Source organism: Pristis pectinata, chromosome 9, assembly GCF_009764475.1.
Source record: "Pristis pectinata isolate sPriPec2 chromosome 9, sPriPec2.1.pri, whole genome shotgun sequence".
In the NCBI taxonomy this organism is placed as follows: Eukaryota; Metazoa; Chordata; class Chondrichthyes; order Rhinopristiformes; family Pristidae; genus Pristis; species Pristis pectinata.
Window position 1 is genome coordinate 37,015,301 of NC_067413.1, and position 21,889 is coordinate 37,037,189.

The 21,889-nt window shown below is 43.5% G+C and overlaps 1 protein-coding gene across 1 annotated transcript in view; it reads left to right on the forward strand.

Annotated features, from left to right (window-relative positions):
• The first annotated feature begins 1,968 nt into the window (after positions 1-1,968).
• Positions 1,969-21,889, forward strand: part of LOC127574500 (potassium voltage-gated channel subfamily G member 2-like) — a 42,909-nt gene continuing 22,988 nt past the window's right edge. Inside the window, exon 1 of the mRNA XM_052023529.1 lies at positions 1,969-2,084. The gene's annotated coding sequence lies outside the window, so the exon portion shown is untranslated. The remainder of the gene's footprint in view (positions 2,085-21,889) is intronic.

Sequence of the window (21,889 nt, forward strand, 5' to 3'; positions counted from 1 at the left end):
ATGAAAAGTTTGCTTGTAGCAGCATCACAGGCATGTAGATTCAGACAACGCACAGAACATAAATTATACGAGACAATGAAGTAAAAGACTGGGCAGAACAAGACATGAGTGCAAAAAAAAACACAATCAGTGACAAGTCCATGGTAGTGCAAGAGGTGGTCGGTAGTATTCTCTGCTGAGGTAGGTTTAGGGTTGTGCAGGTCGGTTCAAGAACCTAATGGTTGCAGGAAAGTAGCTGTTCCCGAATCCGGTGGTGTGGGACTTCAAGCTTCATTGAACAGTTGGACAACACAGATACTGCTTTCCTTGTGATGTCCAAGGAACTGCATTTAATCCGGAGGAAGCTCCTGCCAGCACACACGTGCAGTATCCTTCCTGGACAACAGGACTGTGAATCAGAGAACGGGGCTGTCTGCAGAGAGTGCGCGGCGATAACGCCGCAAGTTTCGAGTACGCGGGGAGCAACTTCGCTGCCCCACTAAACCGACTGTGCAGTGCTGGATTGAAAACCGCTCAAATTTCGGGTTGGGAAGCGGCGGAGGGAGCAAACACGTGTTAGTTCCAAAGAGGTGACAGAATCTTGAAGGGGGAGGATAACGAGGTGGAATCAAACTAACACTTGGGATTTTGAAACAAGGCTGGGATGTTGGTTTGGAAGAGGGAGGGTGAAATGCCGACGTCTTGCCTGCACGTTGCCACGGGTCTCCTTGAGCTGGTCCTGTTCTCGCTGGAAGCGCTCTGTTTCAGTCTCGTCCAGCGCACCTTCAAAGCTGCTGGCAGACCCCGTGAGGACCTTGGTGAGCGAACCCTTACAATGTCACGGCGTGAAGAGGAAGCTAAAGTAAAGAGTAGGCAGTGGTGTGGGTGAAAGTGCGGGGAGATTCGGTCCGCACTACATTTATTGATCCTTCTCTTTGTAAGAAATCTTTGGCGGTTGTCTTGTGTCCTGCAAGTTCAGTTCAGTCAATACTTCGCAATGGTGCGGCCAAGGCGGGTTAAAATGTGCTTTTTTTTTCAAACTGGATATTTGAAAGCAATATCCCTTCCAATAAAGCGAGGTGGGAAGGGGAACTCTGATCTTTGTGGAGGAGGGAGGGGGTGTGGGATTTGCACAGCCGGATTTTCTTTGTAAATGCAAAGTGCCAGAAATGGGGTTTGCGATTATTGGAGACACGTGTGTAAATACCGACGGGTTAAAGGCGAAGTCCGCACACAGAGGCCAGTGCTGCATCTGGAGAGAGCGACCGGATTCCTTGAAAGGGGTTGGTGGGGTTTGACCCAGAGAAAGTACTTGCACTTGTGAAGGAGGGGGAGGTCACTACTGTAGCGTAGCGGGATAGACGCAACGAAAAGCACCGGACTGAATGATAGACTGGATGTAGAACTCGGTACTGCGATTGGCACTGACGCGTTTAAGTGTGAGAGTGAAAGGAACAGAGAAGAGTAGGCTGGTGGGATTCCCTGAAGAGGGATGGGAGGGAGCTGAGGCGGCCATAGAGCAGTTGGGCCGAACGGCCTGTTTGCTTACTCTAAAACATTGCGCCCCCGTGCATTGAGCGAACGAACCTTGGCTTCAGGGGCTCGGCTACTGACTCAGATCGAGCGATTTCTGGATTTTGGAGGGTCGATTGAGATAGGTTGGTGGAGGGACTGAACGGCGTAGTCCCACTGCCATTTGTAATTCAGCTGGTTAGTGGGGAAGGGGGTAGAACTGGGCAAAGGGCGGCCGCTGTGCGCAACAAGAGCCCAGTGTGGGCGTCACATTCGCCTTGGCTGAGACTGGAGCAACAGGTAAGGTGTGGGGATCTGGGGGAACGGGTCACAGAGGACGTTCAACGTGCTGGTGCGGAGGGCAAGAGGCCAACTCCACCTCCCTTCGAGGCACTCCAAGCCCAGTAACCAGGGAGGGCTCTGTACACCACTCGGTTACAGACCGAGGAAGAGAAAACAAGTCGGGATTGAAACAAACTCCAACATATCTCCCTTCAGCTCGCTACAGAAGAGCGAGTGCTTCAATAAACGCCGGACTCTGTCCACTTGGAATCTTAACTTGGATAAATGACCTGAAGAAATATGTGCCTGAAGTAAGTCGCCCTTAAATAATCGTAGGGTTATTTCCTGAGCATCTGGTTGTTGAGTCTTTGTGTGATATTGTGTGTGTTTTTTTAATGATTTTCATTGAAAAGAAGTTGTTTAACACTGGGGATAGTTATCCGAAACGCCGTTTCTATATAATGGAACTACACGCCATACCCCATCAAAACTCGGGGATCTAATGGTATGGTTCTCCAGATGAGATGGCCTCTCCAACACAAAGCTTCCGAACTCGGCGATCTGTGCTCACTGAACCTCTCGTGAATAGCCAAACTAACTGGTCTGTCTCAAGTGAAAGATTGTTCATGCAATTTGTACCAGAATTTTCTTTTTGTAGTGCGTCGTGTTCTGGTTATGCGCTTATACCTCGACTACCCCAGCAGATCAGAGCGAACGAAGGTTGGTAACATCAAACAGAATTCAATTATATTACCAGTTTTAATCGGCCAACATTGCGTTTCAACGTTGAAAGCTCCGTGACATGGTATCACACTTCGTAATCTATTTAGGATCCTTGGTTTGTTTATGCATTGGGATGTGTACACGGTGTTTATTGTATTCCATTTGTATATTGGCGTGCAGTGTTGGTATATGTGCTTGTAGGTTGGCATTCTGTCCCTGGTTTTGTGATGGATTTGTAGGTTGGTATTCTGGATATAGTTTTGTAGGTTGGGGTTCTGTCTTTGGCTTTATGGTGTATTTCTGTATTGGGATTATGATTGTGTTTTGTTCTTTATGTTTGGGATTCCATATCAGGGTTTTGCTTGTGTATTGAGGGCTCTTCATTTTATCTTGAATTTGTGAGTTGGGAGCTCTTTTCATGTGTCCTCTACCATTGCCACGTCAACAGTCCTGCCTTGCACCAGTACCTTCAGTTCTGTAAAAGGTTTACCCAAATGATCTATGGCAACATTTTACTAAATCAGAATTCCAGTTACCTGGCATCTTTAGCCCTGTTTAAAACAGAATGCAAATCCAATTGAAATAGATGTCTGATTGTTCTGTGTAAAAGACCAGTTTGCCTATTATACAAAAGCAGGGCTGCTGCTGTGAATGTGGAGATTGTTGATTGCAATGTATATTACATCTCCACAACATTGTATGATAATTGTACTGTTCATTGTTCTGATCAAGAGCTGCCGGAGGAAGCGGGTAAAATTACAACATTTAAAGGACATATGGATAGGTTCAGAGGGACATGGGCCAAAAGCAGGCAAGTGGGACTAGCTCAGGAAGGCACCTTGGTTGGCATGGATGAGTTGGGCCAAAGGGCCTGTTTCCTCGCTGTATAACGCTGACTCTATCTTTCAGGTTGTATGTTCTAAGTCTTAACAAAGCTCTGTATGAATATGCCTAACTAACTCTTAAATTATTTAGCCAATTGCTTTGTCTATAAACATTGTTTGCTGCTTCTCTGCCTGAACACTGTGACTATCTCTACTTGCTCTATCAAAACCTTTACACTGTGAATTCTTCTATTAGACTTTGCCTGAGCTTCCTCTGTTCTAAGGAGAATAATCTCACTTCTCCAGTATCCAAACACAATTGAAGACCACTTTCCCTTAAACTCCAACAAACCCTTTCTGAGAGGTGGAGGAACAGATATGTAGACAGGTTATGGAAAGGTGCAGAAACAACAGGGTTGTCATAGTGGGGAATTTCAACTTCCCCAGTATTGAGTGGAACTTTCTTAATACAAGATGCTTTAGATGGGGTGGGATTTCATCAGTGCATCTGAGAGGGGTTCTTGAAACAGTATGTGGAGAGTCCAACTAGAGGAGAGAACATACTGGACCTAGTTTTCAGAAATGAGCCAGGCTCGGTGACAGACCTAATAGTGGGTGAACATTTTGGGAACAGTGACCACAACTCATTATGTTTTAAGATAGTTATGAGTAAGGCTAATATTGGAAGGTACTAAATTGGGGGAGGGCAAACTACAACAGGATAAGACAGGAGCTAAGGGGTGTTGATTGGGAGCAGCTGCTGTCAGACAAATCCACATCTGACATGTGGGAGTTGTTTAAAGACCAGCTGATCGGAGTTCAGGATCAGCATTTCCGATAAGGAGTTAAGGACAAGGATGGTAAGGTAAGGGAACCTTGGGTGACCTGAGAGGTCCCAAATTTAGTCAGGAAGGAAAAGAAGCATACATAAGGTTTAGGAAGCTATAATCAGACTGGGCCCTTGTGGAATATAAAGACAACAGGAAAGTGCTCAAGCAGGTGTTTAGGAAAGCCAAAAGAGGCCATGAAATTGTCCTTGGCAAGCGGGGTCAAGAATAATCCCAAGGCATTTTAAATTTGTATTAAGAAAAAGTGGATAACTAAGGAGCAGGTAGGTCCACTCAAGGCTAAAGGAGAGAGTTTGTGCTTTGAGTCATAGCAAGTGGCTGAAGTACTAAATGAGTACTTTGTGTCAGTATTTACCAAGGAGAAGGAATTTGAGGATAGTGAAAACAGTGGGGCATGGTAATGTGATGGGACATTTTGAAATCAAAGAGGAGGTAGTGCTGGGTCTTCTGAAAAGCACTAAGGTGGGTAAGTGCCCTGGCTTGATGGCATATTTCCCAGAATACTGAAAGAAGCAAGTGAGGAGATTGCTGGAGTTTTGACGAGGATCTTTGTCCTAACTGGCAACAGATGAGGTCCTGGGGGACTGGAGAGTAGCAAATGTTGTGCCTTTGTTCAAGAAGGGAAATAGGGATAATCCAGGTAACTCTAGGCTAGTGTGCCTCGTGTCTGTGGTAGAGAAGCTATTGGAGAAGATACTGAGGGATAGGATTTATGTACATTTGGAAAGGCATGGCCTGCTTAGGGACAGTCAGCATGGCTTTGTGGGGGGCAGGTCATGTCTTACACACTTGACTGAATTTTTTGAGGAGGTGACAAATATGCTTGATGAGGGTAAGGCAGTGGATGTTATCTGCATGGACTTTAGTAAGGCATTTGACGAGATCCCTCATGCTAGGTTGATTCAGAAGATGAAGGTGCATGGGAGCCAGGGTAAATTACAAGTTTGGATTCAGAACTGGCTTGCCCATAGAAGACAGAGAGTAGGGGTGGAAGGCTGTTTGTCTGGCTGGAGGTCCGTGACCAGTGATGTTCTGCAAGGATCAGTGCTGGGACCTCTGTTGTTTGTGATATATCAATGATTTGGATGAAAATGTAGATGGGTGGATTAGCAAGTTTGCAAATGACACCAAGTTTGGTGGAGTTGTCAATAGTGTAAAGGACTATCAGGATATAGATCAGTTACAGATATGGGCAGAGAAGTGGCAGATAGAGTCGAATCCAGGCAAGTGTGAGGTGTTGCACTTTGGGAGGTCAAATGAAAGGGGAAAGTATGCAGTTACTGGTAGGCCCCTTAATAGCATTGAGGTACGAAGGGATCTTGGGGTCCAAGTCCATAGTTTACTGAAAGTGGCTACACAAGTGGATAAGGTGGTAAAGGAGGTGTATGGCATGTTTGCCCTCACTGGTAGGGGTGTTGAGTGCAAGACTATAGAAGACATGTTGCAGTTAAATAAAACTTTAGTCAGAGCACACTGATAGAGGTTTTTAAAATTATGAGAGGCATAGATAGGGCAGAGAAGTCAGAATCTGTGTCCCCAGGGTAGAAATGTCAAACACCAAAGGACATGCTTTCAAGGTTTGGGGGGATGTTTAAAGGCAACATGAGGGCAAGTTTTTTTTACGCAGAGAGTGGTTGGTGCCTGGAATGGGTTACCAGGGATAGTAGTGGAATCGGGCAGTTTGCTGAAGTTTGAAGCTTTCAGATAGACACACAAATATGAAAGGAATGGAGGGATATGGGTGATGAGCAGGAGGAGGATAGTTAGTATAAATCAGCATCAAGATTGGCACAGCATTGTGGGCCTCATGGCCTGTCCAGCGCTGTACTGTCCTATGTTTTGAATCTTGTCCAAATGTTGACATCCTCCCCAAACTGTCGTGCTCAGAATTGGATGTACAGACTTATTACAAGTTGAAACTCTGCTTCAGCATTCTGTGGTCCAGCATGTTTTAAATCTATGGTATGGATCTGTACTAATTAACTAGTTCTAACTAAGATCTAAAATTAACTAAAATCTGAAGCTAATTAACCTACCAGTGCAACTTTTGCAATCTCAGCAGATGCATTTCTGACCTCGGGAAACTTTTGGGTTATGGACAGTTCTCAGAACCCTCCAGTTTCCATTTCCCACAGCTGTCCCACCGTGCTTAAAAAGAACAGTTCTCCTGCTCAGGAAGATGATTGGGAGCAATTTCTGTGACCTGACACTGGTCAAGTCCCAAGGGTTGACCAGGTCATGAGAGTTTCAACCTGTATTGACAGTTCTATGTGAGCCAGTGAGTTGCACGTAAGCTGAGATATATATTCAGGCTTGAGGCAAACATAAGACTGTACAACTGACTATATATGCCTATTTAACATAATTCCTTATGACACAGCAGAGGGCCACTTGGCTCAGCGGAGTCTATGCTGGCTCACAGAGCAATCCCTTCACCACCAATTTTTCCTGTAACCCATTCTTATCACATCCCAATAACTACCCCAGCTACCACCATCTCCCTATAGACTAGAGACAATTTATAGTGGCCAATTAACCTGTCAATTCACACGACCTTGGATGTGGGAAGAAACCAGAGCACCTGGAGGGGTCCCACAGGGTCACAGGGAAAACGTGCTGTCTGCATGACATTTGCCCCAGCGTTCAGGATTGAACCTGGGTCACTGGAGCTATAAGGCAGTAGTTCTCCTCACTGCATCACTGTGTTGCCCAACTTTAATTTACTCAGCAAACAGTCTGCTTAATAAGCAGAAAATAACAGCAGCTTTTTGCAGTGTATTTGCACCAGGAACTCAGGAAGTGGAAGATAGTTACAATTGAGACATAGGGTATTACAGCATGGAAACAGGCTCTTCAGCCCAACTCATCCATGTTACCCACCAATCTAGTCTCCTACGTTCCAAGGAATAAAGTCCTAGCCTGTTCAACCTCTCCCTATAGCTCAGGTCTTTGAGTCCTGGCAGCATCCTCCTAGATCTTCTCTGCACTTTTTCCAGTTTAATGATGTCTTTCCTATAATGGGGCAATCAAAACTGTTCACAATACTCCAAGTGTGGTCTCACCAATTATATGCTTCAACTAAGTGTTGTGGTAATGATGGAATTTCCCAATGATGTCCATGTTGTCTTATAGTCTCATTGCCACTTTATGCAATTCCAGCCAAAATACTTCAGTCACGGTCCCAGTCAGTGTTCCGTAAAAGTCTGACATGACTTCTATGCCTTTTGAGTTGCATTTTTTGCTTTCACAGACCTTTCTTCAGTCTGCCCTGCCGCCTTCAGAGATGGTAACTGTGTACACCAGGCCAAGTTTATGCCACCTCTCCCTGCTGCTTCTCCCACAATGTTTCACTTTGTTACCCAGAACAAATTGCATCACTTCAGATTTGTCCATTTCACCTGTCTTTTTGTATCTTTATTACTAGCCCAGGTTTGTAGCATTGCTAAACTCCTTGTTGGCAAGTCCAGTCTACTTGCATAAGGAAGAAATCACAGGTCCTAAAGTCGGCCCTGGGGGACATTCCAAAAATCATGGGGTTCCTGGAGTTAATATAATGGGAACGTTGCATGAAGTAGGTCAGCAAGTGAGGGACTAGTGGGATTTTTGGGTTTAGGAAGCTGTTTGAATCCAGATGAAGGGTCTCAACCCAAAATGTCAGTTGTCCATTTCCTTCCACAGATGCTGCCTGACCCGCTGAGTTCCTCTAGCAGTTTTTTTTTGCTGCAGATTCCAGTATCTGCAGTGTCTTGTATCTCCATTTCTTCTGGGTTCCTCCAGCTGTGTTAAAGAGATTCCCCAGCAAATGCAGGAGATTCCCTGACAATCCCAGTGAGATGGTAAACTTACTTTTTAAGTTAGAAGAGGGACAAAAATGTGGAGTTTATTTGACAATCAGCAACAAATTTTCCCATGTGTCCAATACCTGTGGGGCTATAATGCTCCCTTCCTGGAGATATCACACATCGTTCTGAGACATTTTTCACTAGAACTAATTCAAAAGGAAGGACATAACAGAGTGAGTCAACAGCACAGTTAGGAAGCTGCCTTGTGCATTAGAAGCACTTATTGAAAATATATGCAGCGATAAAATGACCTCGGCAGGCAGCAATGAATGGTTAATGTGCAAGACATCTGCAGTAAGCTCATTAGCTCCAGTAGGCAAAGGAAGTTAATGGACCTGACTGGGCTATGTGGAACAGTCAAGGATGATGGTTTTATAGGGAATTGCTCTTTACTTTTGCAGTTAGGCTTTTGCAATTGTAGTACCACCATTGTGAGGAGGGATCATTGCAGGGCAGAGGAAGAATGATTAATTGTCATCTGAGAGTTGCTAAGTTGATTTTTTTTGTAGTGCTGAAGAAGCCTTTGACTTCTCTCACATTTATCAATGTCATCACAGTTCCAAATTTTGTGTTAAATCCCTGAACAATTGAGGAGTCTGTGATGGGCCCGCTTCACTCTTTCTGGCCCAGATTAAAATTACCGGTAATATATTGATATTGTGTTTTGCAAATAACCAGTCATCGTACTTTGCAAATTCTGTAATAAGTGGCTGATCTCTTTCTCTCTGGTTTGTTTTGAGATGTGGGGAAGGGATAGCAGGTAACCATAAAACCGTGGGCAAAGTGTTTCTATCAGAGAAGCTTTAGAGAGGGTGCAGAGGAGATTTACCAGGATGCTGCCTGGATTGGAGAACATGTCTTACGAGGATAGGTTAAGTGAGCTGGGGCTTTTCTCTTTGGAGAGGAGGAGGATGAGAGACTTGATAGAGGTGTACAAGGTGATAAGAGACATAGATCGAGTGGACAGTCACTTTTTCCCAGGGCGAAAATGGCTAACACAAGGTGGCATAATTTTAAGGTGATTGTAGGAAGGTATAAGGGGGATGTCAGAGCTAAGTTTTTTTTAAGAGTGTGGTGGGTGCACAGAATACACTGCTGGCAGAGGTTGTGGGAGCAGATACATTAGGGACATTTAAGAGACTCTTGGATAGCCACATGAATGATAGAGAAATGGAGAGCTATGTGGGAGGGAAGGGTTAGATAGTTATTAGAGCAGGATAAGATGTTGTTGCAACGTTGTGGGCCGAAGGGCCTATGCTGTAATGTTCTTAAGATACTTGAGAGAGGGCTGTATGTGTGCACAATAAATGAATTCAGTTTTGCGAGTTTGTCTGCATCATATTCTTGTCAAAGTTGTAGTGTCTGGGTTCCTCATCTATGATAGTGTGGCATTCAGGTCTGTCATTGTTGGGGTTGTTCCTGGGGGTTCTAATCTTCCAGGTCTCAGATTCTGGAGAGTGGAAGGTACCCCTATGTCATTTCTCTTGATGTGGGGTGACTTTTGCATGCCTGTTGCCACAGAGTCCTGACAGGGCAAAGTCTTCGCCCTATGGCAAAGGGGTCAAAGATGATCAGAGCCCTGGCTTTGCTACATGGTCTTAAAACACTGAGATGTGCACTCACGCACTGACTGTGCACAAACAGAAGGCACAGGCTCCCAATTCTTTGCCCACACCTTCTTTCCCAGTAGCTCACTTCTAAGCCCCTCCCTCTCACAGCTGTATCTCTGTGGGCACACATTCCTTTTCTGACAACCCGCACGCACCGCCCCTCCTCTTCTCTAAACCCCCTGTTTCAATGCTCCCTGCTCTTGCACTCTTTTCCCCAACAACTCTGACTCTGGCTCTTGCCTCCTCTGATCTGCTGCTCTCCCCTCCTTCCCCTCTGCTTTCACCTCCCTTGTCCCAGCAATTGTGCTGAGTGAGGTTTGCGATCTAATGTGAACATTGAGGCCAAGCTCCAAGTCATCGTTGATTCCTTCACTGAAGCATTTGAGAGGGTGTGTTTTACCCAAAAACTTTGCAAGTCCAAAGGCTTCTACCACACTTGACAGTCAATATCCACAAGGTCCCAGGAAACCCTGGCTCATTCTCTATATTCTCAGGGGCCATCTCTCAGTGAGGGCTATGTCAATGATGAAATTCACCAATACCTCTAATGTACCAGCACAGCCAGCTAACGGAGAAAAGCATTTGAAGATGAAGACCTGGTGACAACCTTGCAGTCTACTGGGCAACAAAGACCCCTGGTGTGGTTGGAAGGCATGGACAACCCACAGGAGGCACCTCAGAGTGGTAGAGAATGTGGATGCTGTAGCAAGGCAAGGGTGAAGATTTATGTAAGAATATATATAATATAAGAAAAATCACTAAGACTGTCTCTGCACAATCCTCCAAATCCAATGGCTTAATAAGCAGCCAGTGCCAGTGTCCAACCCCAGCACGGATATTCTGAAGCCAATTCCATTGGAGTATGTCACTGAACGTGATGTAGACCACTGGAGGACATCAGTGAACCAGTGGTCCATTCTAGGCTCCTGATAAAGGCACATCCAGCTCCATCACTGCATGGGAGTTTCGTGGGGATGGAAAATGCTTCAAGGATGTTCTAAATGTAACGCCCTCACTAGCACAAGGAAATCCCTGGTCCATGATTGGCAAATTGGTTCATTATTGTCACGTGTACTGAGGTACAGTTTTAAAAAAAAACTTGTCTTGCATACCATTCATACAGATCAATTCATTACAACAGTGCATTGAGGTAGTACAAGGTAAAACGATAACTGAATACAGAATAAAGTGTTACAGTTACAGAGTGCAGTGCAGGTAGACAATAAGGTGCAAGGTCATAACAAGGTAGATTGAGAGGTCAAGAGCCCATATTATCGTACAAGGGACCTGTTCAATAGTCTTACAACAGCGGGACAGAAGATATCCTTGAGTCTGGTGGTAGGTGTTTTCAGACTTTTGTACAGTCTGCCTGATGGGAGGGGAGAGATGAGAGAATGTCTGGGGTGGGAGGGGTCTTTGATTACGTTGGCTGCTTTACCGAGGCAGCAGGAAGTGTAGATGGAGTCCATGGAGGAGAGGCTGGTTTCTGTGATGTGCTGAGCTGTCCACAACTCCCTGCGGTTTCACATGGCCACAGGCAGAGCAGTTGCCATACTAAACTGTAGTGCATCTGGATAGGATGCTTTCTATGGTGCATCGATTAAAATTGAGAGTCAAAGAGGATATGCCAAATTTCATTAGCCTCCTGAGGAAGTGGAATGTGCTCGTGAGCTTTCTTGGCCGTGGTGTCTATGTGGTTGGACCAGGACAGGCTATTGGTAATGTTCACTCCTAGGAACTTGAAACTCTCGACCTCAGCACCATTGATGTAGACAGGAGCATGTGTACCATCCCCCTTCCTGAAGTCAATGACCAGCTCTTTTGTTTTGCTGATGTTGAGGGACATGTTGTTGTCATGACACCATGTCACTAGATTATCTCCTTCCTGAACTCCGACTCATTATTTCAGATACAGCCCACTACAGTGGTATCATCTGCAGACTTGTAGATGGAGTTAGAGCAGAATCTGGCCATGCAGTAATGAGTGTATAGGGAGTAGAGGGCTGAGAACGCAGCCTTGTGGGGCACCAGTGTTGAGAATAATCATGGTGGACGTGTTGCTGCCTATCCTTGTTGATTGCGGCCTGTTGGTCAGGAAGTCAAGGATCCAGTTGCAAAGGGAGGTGTTGAGTCCCAGGCTTCGGAGTTTGGTGAACGAGTTTGCTTGGAATTATAGTATTGGAGGTGGAGCTGTGGTCAATAAATAGTCGTCTAATGTAGGTGTCTTTACTGTCCCGATGCTCCAGAGCTGAGTGTAGGGCCAGGGAGATGGTGTCTGCTGTAGACCTGTTTCAGTGGTAGGCGAATTGCAGTGGGTCGAGGTCTTCTGGGAGGCTGGAGTTGATGAGTACCATGACCAGCATCTCAAAGTACTTTGTGACGGTGGATGTCAGAGCCACCAAGCGGTCGTCATTAAGGCACGTTACCTTAGGTACCAGGATGATAGAGGTCTTCATAAAGCAGGTGGGAACCTTGGACTGAAGCAGGGAGAGGTTAAAAATGTCTGCAAATACCCCCACCAGCTGATTTGCACAGGATCTAAGGACATGGCTAGGGACACCATCTGGGCCAGATGCTTTATGTGGGTTCACTCTCCAGAAGACTGATCTTGCATCCGCAATGGTGACTGTGGGTTCAGGTGCATTGGAGGCTCTCTCAGTACATCGATGTAGTACAAAGGAAAAGCAATAATAGAATTCAGATTATAGTATTACAGAGAGAGTGCAGTGCAGGCAAACCATAAGGTGCAAGAGCCACGATGAGGTAGATTATGAGGTCAAGAGTCCATCTTATCATACAAGAGGTCCATTCAATGGTCTTGTACTCGAGATGTAGAAGAAAGGCAAAGTGAGGCTTTCTAAACTACTCACACATACCCATCCCCTCAAGCACCCCAGGTCCCACCTGCAGCAGATCTACAGATCACACATGGGACTCCTCAGCCACCTCAGAACCTGTGGTGCAAGTCAAGGGGCTGCCCCTCAAACCCTAGGCACTGCCTGAGAAGAATTCTTGTAGCACACCATATATGAGCAGGTAAATGTGTCAGTGGATTTGTAAGTCATTTGGGTGGCCAAGTTTTGGTTTGTATTTGCTTTGACTTTGACTCGCAATTTGCTGAAAATGTGTCCTCAGCTGCTTGGGGGATTTGGGAGCTTGCAGTTCACTGGTGGAAGGCCGAATGATATTTCATGTACCTGGCTAAAGGTCTGATCTTTTCGGATCGATCCCATAAATCAGCAAAGTGTTGCCAGACCAGTGTGGGGAGAATGCATCAATGATTTAACCACAAATGTCATGGAACATTAGTAAGATCAATTTAACAAGGCTTGGCATTCAAGGGAGTTTTTTTTTCTCTTCTGTAAATGATGACAATTAATCGCATCAAGTACAACATGACTTTAATGTGCCCTGAAATACTGTTCAGATTGTCATCCAGATCTGTCACAGCGCTGTCTGCAGATGATTTATTCAGAGCATTGTAACCCTGTGTATGCAGCTTGAACTTATTTTCTGATACTTTGCAGTCAGAATTTGCTTTATGGTACTTTATGCACTTTGTGTTATTGCTTCCTGGAAAGGAAGGGTGTGGACAGTCGCCAAACAAGTGAAATATTTTGCAAACAAAATGTTTGAAGGCACAAGGTCCTCATCATGTCGCTGGAAGTTGAATCCCCAAGTCATCTTGTAAGGTTGTGTTCAGCTCTCCGGACTCCACTGAAATTTTTTTGTGCCCCAAAGAAAGGCATCAGACTGGGAAGGAAAGGCAACTTCTGCTCTGGGACTTGGGGTTTGGGGTGTTGGGAGAAAGGATGGGGAAGAGAGCAGAAGTTTTTTGCAAATAGGGATGTCGGATGTGGATCGCTGCAGGACAAAGATTGGAAAGCTGGGAGTGGGAAACCAGAGTTTTAAGTTACCCAAGGCAGACTTTTGTAGACTCCAAAAGGAATCAGGTTGTGGTAGAAATTAGAGTAGGCCATTTAGGTCAATGGTTCTAACCAAAAAATTGTCTTTGCTCTATGATTTATCAGAATGAATACTTGTCAAATGTGTACAACCATGTAACTGGAAATGTTGCAATTGTTATTTTCAGCCAAAAATTAATCCATATAATTAAGAAATAAGATGTTGGCTGCTTGTGCTTTTATTCCAGACTTGAGTGCTGTGGCATGGGAGGGTTGGTACTTTGTATGGCTTGTTACTAACTGGGCATTAATGGTACTGTGGCTTCTTCAGAAGACCCAACCCTCTGCTCCTCATAAATCCCTGCCCTTCACAATCCTATTGTGAAACAGCTCTCTGAAAGTGCCACCCTGCTTATTGCAAAGTACTGTTGGAAATAACGTTCAATGTAACTAGGGAGCATTTGCTTCACAGATGGCAAAACCAAGAGGGTTGATAGACATTGGCTCTGTTTGTGGAAATATGCTAATGAAATGTAGTTGGAAGTGAGCTGCTGGTTAATCTATCTGCAAGATATTAAGTCGTACTAAATTCCCTTTCCTTAACACCATTAAGGGCATAGAAAATTAAGAAACAGGAATGCTTGAACAAGAAGGTTTGATTGGAGGAGTAAGGAAGTTTTATTACAATTGCATAGGTGAGACAGCACTTAAAATATTGTGTACAGTTTGGTCTCTTTGTCCATGTAAAGGGTGTGCTTGCCAGAGAGGGAGTGCAGCGAAGGATCTATTAGACTGGTTTCAGGGATGCTATCACATGAAAAGTTCAGTAGGTTGGGACTGTATTTTCTAGAGTTTAGAAAAATGGGAGACCTCATTGAAACATAGAAAATCCTTAGTGTATTTAAGACCAGGTACCAGAGGTGTGCTCCTCCTGACTGAGGAGTCGAGAATCAGAAGGTTGACCTTATTCATAAGAGGTAGGCTGTTTTGGACTGAGATGAGAAATTTCTTCACTTGGAGTGTGGTGAACTTTTACAATTCTCTACCCTAGAGGGCTGTGGAGGCTTGGTCATTGTGTTGATACAAAATGGAGATCAATAGATTTCTGGGTATTAAGAGATGTGGGGATAGTGCTGAGGTAGAAGATCAGCCACAATCTTGATGAATAGCAGAGGAGGCTCAAAACGCCATACAGCCTGCTCCTATTTCTTGAGTTGTTAACTATTGCTGATCATCTATTGGCTGAGGGGAAGGATGTGGGTTACAAAGAATGCAAATCTGACCGAGATTGAGGACGAACTCCCAGTTGGATACTGTGGAGCCTGAAACAAGTTCACAATCTTGAAGATTGGTTTCTTTGCCTTGCAGATATCATCAATCAGCAACGGGGGTGTGGCTTTACCAGTGATGACATCAACATATGAGGGACAGTCACGTTACCATCCCCCACATAGCAATAATCCGAGTGTTGCTGGATCTGCTAAATTCGTTTTTTTTTGAGCTGGTCCTAATTGTCCTTCCTGATTGCAGATCTTTAAAATCTGTTGAAATAAATTTAAATAACATGTTTTTTTTTTAAATACATTTTAAAAATAGTTAAACCAAGCACATTGTGGCCACAATAATGCAGTGGGTGGGGGATAGTCATCAGGCTGGTTGGACCAGGTTGACTATCTGCCCTCTGCTACTCTATATGTCTTTGACTTATTGTGCCTGCGTACTGCAGTGGGGAAGGATGGGACACTCTGAAGATCAATTGCTTGGCACATCTGACCTCCCACTCCAGTGCTGGAATCAGCACTGAGCAAAGGGCTAGGATGCATTTCACACTGGGCCCCTCAACTTTAGTTCAACCATTGCTGGTGCACCTAGTACAGCCCCAGTCATTGGATTGGACTTGTACAAATGGAAAAGTGAGCAGTTTGGTGATGCTACTCTGTTAGCCTGAGATGCCAGTTACTAGACTAAAATGCCAGATAACAACGCATTTACCATATATGATGTGTGTAATAAAAGTATGGCCTATGTAATGTAGGTTGGTATCAATTTAAAGATTGTATCATGTGACTAACTGCTCCAGATATTGTTGCAACATCATTTAGTGTGGAACTTGTCAGTGAGCCTGTCTCTGTGGGGGAGTCACAGTGAGAGGAAAGGCACTATAAACTTGTATTTCATAAAGTACCTTTTGTTAGTTTGAATTTCTGACTATTTTACAGAATCTTAAATACATAGAGAATGCGTCACATTTCTTAAGTGTCTGAGTCCAGATGAAGGGTCTCAACCTAAACGTCAGCTGTCCATTTCCCTCCACAGATGCTGCCTCACCTGCTGAGTTCCTCCAGCACTGTGTGCGTGTTGCTCCAGATTCCAGCATCTGCAGTCTCCTGTGTCACATTTAAGTGTCTGCTCTGGCACACCTCTCAACTGCTTGGCCAGGCTGGAGGAATTTGGAGAACAAATTTTTAAATTTGCCAATGATACCAAGTTGCAATTTATGAGTTGCATATATAAGGCTTTAGTTTGTAAGCAGGTTGCAAGTTGGACTGAAGAAAAGTGCAGTTCAATGAACAAAAGCAATGTAGCAATAAATTTTTGGAGTAAGAATAATAAAAGGAAATGCATCTTTAAACAAACAATAGCATCAATGACACAGTCATTACTTGTGTTAACTTGGCAGAAAAGTAACTAAGTCTTTGGCTCTGCTGCCAGAAGCAAAGATAAGTTAACTTGTACAAAACCAAAGTGAGGTCATAGTTGGACAATTGTGTGCAGTTTTGGTTATATCAGCAATTAAATGGATGTTACCATGATGTGATGGCCATTGTGTGCCCATTTTTCCAAAGCAACTATTATAATTCTCTTTTAAACAGACCAGTGGGGTCCTCATAGTTGTGAGGAGAGATTCAAGCCTTTTTCACTGGAGCGGAGAGGTTTGAAACTTGAATCATCAGGTACGATGATAAAGCCAATCATGATAGATTGTAAGATATGGTGATGGCTGAGATGATAATCAGAGGGCAAAATATTTACGGTAGTGACAAATAACGAACATGATAGCTGTTGTTTTGCTAAGGTAGTTTGAATGTGAAATTCTTAAGAGTGCAGATAGCGATGCATCCTTACACACGTGGATTGCATTATACCTTTGAAATTTGGCCCATTGAAATCAGTGGGATTGTACACTGCCCAAAATTCAATGTGCATATGTGTTTGAAAACAAGTGTATGAGGACTGTGCTAGGCTGCTTAAAATAGATTTATGTAGTAGCTTCAGAAAAATAAGTGGTACTGCTGCCTCTCGGCTCCGGCAGCCTGGGTTCAATCCAAATCTCTGGTGCTACATGTGTGGAGCTTGCCTGCTCTTCCTGAAAATGCATTGGTTACCTTGGGTGTTCTGGTTTCCTCTTGCATCCCAAAGATGTGGTTGGTAGGTTAATTGGCAACTGAAACCTAATGTAGGTAGGTGGGAAGAGAATGGATTGTAGAGCAGTAGGTGAGGGAATGGGATTGCTGTGAGAGCAAGCAGTTACTCAATGGGCTGAATGGCATCCTGTGCAATGGAAAACAATGAAAGCATGTAGGATTCGGTGAAAGTGTGTTGTAAACTGATGGGCCATTGTCTAGATTCGGCTTTGGGGATCTGGAATAAATTGTGGGAATGGGAAAGTAATTATTGAAGCATAAGAAACAACAGGGTGTTTGTTGAAGTGTTATCTGGGCTGCAGGAAATACCACTGTAGCTGTCTACAACTCCATTAAGCTGCCTATTGTTTCTTCTTTATATTAACACCTTGATCTATTAGCTAAATAGAAATTAGTTAGAAGTGCATATGATAAAGAGTTGTGTTTATACAATATATTTTGTGACCTTGATGTTACAAAACATTCATAGCCAATTAATATAGTCACCGTCATAATACAGGAAGCACAGCCACCAACTTGCATCTTGGAATCTCCTACAAAAAGTTATAAAGACAAGAAATGCTAGAAACAGTCAGCAGGTCACACAGCAGAAAAAGAAACACAGTTAACATTTCGGGTCTGGGACCCTTTGTCAGAATTGGGAAAGAGGGACAAAAAGTTAGTTTTCAATAGGAGAGAAGGTGGGGGAGGCAAAGTTAGAACAAAAGGAATTTCTTAGAAAGGGATTTCCTTTGTTCTATCCATCTCCCTCCTCCAGCTTCTCTGCTGCCTAAAACTAACTTGCTTTCTCTTTTTCACAATTCTGATGAAAGGTACCGGACCTGAAATCTTAACTGTTTCTCTTCCCATGGATGCAGTGACCAGAGTTTCTGCTTATTTCGAATTCTTTGCCTCTGCAACCACTTTATTTGGGATTTTCATTGATTTTTCCTACAAATGATCTTTGTGTCTATGTGAGAGGTTTGAGAAGATCTGAGTTTAACCTGTCATTCCGAAAGCCAGCTGCTCCAACAACAACAGCACTCCCTCAGGACTGCTTGGGCTGAATTCTGAGGATGAATGCACAAAATTATCAGATTCGGAGGCAAGAATCTTACCAATAGCATCACTGTTGACATTGAGTCAAATGTTCAGATACCCAAGAGGCTGACTGAAGTGAAATCTGATGTCATTCAGAATAACAATGGGGGACAACCTCCTCAGTAGTAAAATGCAGAGCCATTGCTGATGGTGAACACTATGGTTACCAGGAATATTGATTTCATTGGAGAACAGGGTAGCCTGCTGGCACAGCTAGTAGAGCTGCTGCCTCGTGACTCCAACAATCCAGGCTCAATCCTAAGTGGAGTTTGCACTTTCTCCTCTGGGTGCTCTGGTTTCCTCCTACATCCCAGTATAACTGGCCACTGTACATTGCCTCAAGTGTGTAGGTAATTGGTGGAATCCATTGATGTGAATGTGGGGAGATTAAAATGGGATCAGTATAAATGGGTGCTTGATGGTTGCTGTGGACTTGGTGGGGGGAGCTGACTGATGGGCCTGTTTCTGTGCTTTGAGGCTTTGACTTCCTATCACCTTGGCTTTAAATTATTTATTCAGTTTTGAACAGGCAAGAAGTTGAGCAGTTCTAGAGAACTGTAAAAGGTTTGAAGAGCACTGGAACATCAAATGAATTCAAGAAATACAGGTTACTGTTGAAGAACTTCACAACCTTTGGTATCATGATTTAAAATGATTAAAACCAAATGTCACCCTTAAGCCAGTTAGGATGAAATGTCAATGTCATTGAAAAGGAATGTAGCAATGGAGTCCTATTTCTTCGTTTGTATTGCCAACTATTTTGTGGTTATATTCAAAGGAAAATTAAAATTAATTGATACAATATTTTGTTTTGAAGTGCAACAGGGGGCTTAAGATAAACTGTCAATAGATGGAGCAGACGGCAATATATTCCTCTGCCTTCTCTAATCTGTTACCATCTGTTTCATGTCTCATCCTACACTTCACCCTCTTAAGGAAGAACTCATATATATGAAGTAACCTCCACGGCTTTGCTTTTTTTGATTCCAGTTGGCTGACTCTGGAATCACTGGCTGTGAGATAACCATTATATGAAGTAGTTAGTCTCCACACCCACGTGAAATAGCAAAATTTACCTTCCACTTTTACACATTCCAATCAGCAATTCACTATTCTAGAATTAAATTAATTGTCATCATGATCTGAATTTGCATCTATTACCCAGATGTACTTTTTTTCAATGAGCGCACACGGTTCATTTCTATAGTTTGCCACATCAAAGCAACAATAATTGAAGAATTGCAATTCTCCATGAAAGGCACTATTTATGCATTTAAATTAAACAAATGTGTTGTTTGAACAGAGGGCCATGACAATCTTTGGTGGTTTGGCTCTCTTGAGTGTATGAATGTTTTAAGTTGTATTCTGTAAATTTTGTGATGTGTTGGCTTGTGCAAAAGTCCAGTTTGCAGATTTTTATCACTTTGTTTTCAAGACATTCTGCAGATTTAAATTTCTTATTTTTTTTTAAAGCAGTCAATCCTGATGCAATGACCCTCGGGTGATTGTTTAAATAATTAGATAAAAAGAGCCAGACCCAGCAAACAACTCTCTCTTCACCCCACTCATTCCCTCGCTAGCTGTTGATCTTGTTCTATTATATCTCCAAAGGGCCACCTACGCACCCTCTACTTGGCCGTTGTGCAGTTCTCCGTGTGAAAACCAGGATCGAGCTAAACTCTCATTTCAAAAATGTCGAAACAGTCTCATGTTTAGATTAACATGATGGGAATATAACAAATGGGGTGTACAAAGCTCAGACTGGCATGATATAATTTTTTTATTAATATGAAGATACTATTTATGCCTTAATAATAACAAAATTGAGGGAGATCATTCTGCCTGTCAAGTCTGTACCAGCTCTTTGAAGGTAATCCTGTCAATCCCATTGCCATACTCGTTCCCCATAACCCTGCAGATTGTTTTCCTGAGAGTGTCATTCCAATCCCCTTTTGAAATATTTCTTAAGATAACTCCCCAAAAAGGGAAAGATTTGGATCAAGTCAAAAGTTTAAACATTTTAAAATGTCCTTAAACAAAAATTCCCAACCCCACCCACTTCTAAAGAGGAGGGGAGAAAAGGTGACCAATCCACCCACAAGATGAACTTTAAATATCATGATGAGGGTGCCTGCCTTCATTTTAACAGCCACACTTGGAGAGTTGACTGTGCTTAATCAGGAATTGGGGAGCATGAGAACAATGGATGACAATGGTGCAGTTTAGTCCAGGAGGAGATTTGAGCAAATTCTATGTTCTGGATTTATTAGGTGATCTGGGAAGGAGGATAGAGTTGCTTTGGCTGGAGTTTCCATCCGGAAAATATGGAACAACCTGCTACTGAAGAGAATTTATTGATATTTTGGAAGCTTGCAGTGACCTATTCAATGTTTGTGGCACCTGGTGTAAAAGGATCGGGGGTTTTGACCCAGATAAAAACAATTTATTTTACACCCATTTCTTAACTGTTTTGGCGTGAAGGAAATAAAAGAAGGTATCTTGTCTAAGTTCTCTCCCTTTAGCTTGACTGTCAGTTTGATTCTGAAGATATTCTTGATTTCATTCAAGTAGCTGCTGAGGCTATTGCCAGTGACAATTCCTCTCCTTCTCTACATCCTGCAGGTTTCACTATGTCTTCCTTTTTCACATTTGAAGGTTTTTTTTCTTCACTGTAGTTGGTGGAGCCTTCAACCACGTCCAGTCCACGTCCTGGTTTTCTGGTCCTACTGTTCCCCCTTTTTCCCACCACCCCCCTCCCCGACCATAATACCTTTTGCCCTTGATCCAACCTTCCATACCACCAGCCTCCACTGATCATTCCCTTCCATTTCTAATAGCTCCCAGAATGACACCATCTTGAGGACATCTGTCCTCCACCCCTCCTTTCAGCATTACAGAGAGACCATTCCCTTGGGGACACCCTGGTTCAATCTACAACACCAACAATCTACAACAAATGGGTCCATGAACCCATGAACATCACCTCGTTCCTTTTTTTTGCACTAGTTATTTTTGTAATTTATAGTAGCTTTATTTCTTTGCACTGTACTGCTGCCACAAAACAATCAATTTCATGGCATACAAGTCAGTGACAATTCTGATTCTGAACATACCCTCCTACTCCCCTGCATTTGCCATGACCACCAGCCATTTTACTTTCTCACTTCCCATAGTGCAGGTCCCAAATGTTCCTTCCAGAAGAAAAAGGATTTTTTTTCATATTTCATTCAGTTTGTAAAATTCACCGCTGACAGTGCAGCCCCCTCTGTACTGAGGAGAGCAGTTACAGATTGGGTGACGACTTTGCTGAACACCTTTCTTCAGTAAACTAGCATGACCTTGAGCTTCACCTGTCACTCGAACACTCCTTTACACTCCCACACCAACCTCTGTCCTTGGCCTCCAATATACAATCTATGCATCCCAACGTAAACTCCAGAAATAGCACCTCACTGTTCGACCATATCTTTCAGATTCAACATAGAGTTCAACCATTCTGGGCAACAATTCTACTCTGATTTACAATTCCTCTACATTTGGTTTTCATCTTCAAATTGCTCCTAATCACCCCACAATGGCATACACTTTTTTGTTCCCTTCCTGCTTCCTTTATCAGCATCTTAAGGCTTACTTGATCTTATTTCCTCCACTCATGTTGCCTAACCTGTCTATTCCATCATTTTCTGTTTCTCCTTCCAGCGGGGATCATTGAGTCACGGTGAGGAACAGGAACGCTGTGTGCATGCAATACTTCTCACAGCAGAAGCAGCAAATTCATTTGGGCATCTTTCCTGCAACTACAGCTATGGTCCACCAACTTGGCTAGTCCAGAAACATTATTGGACAGTGTTGGACTTTT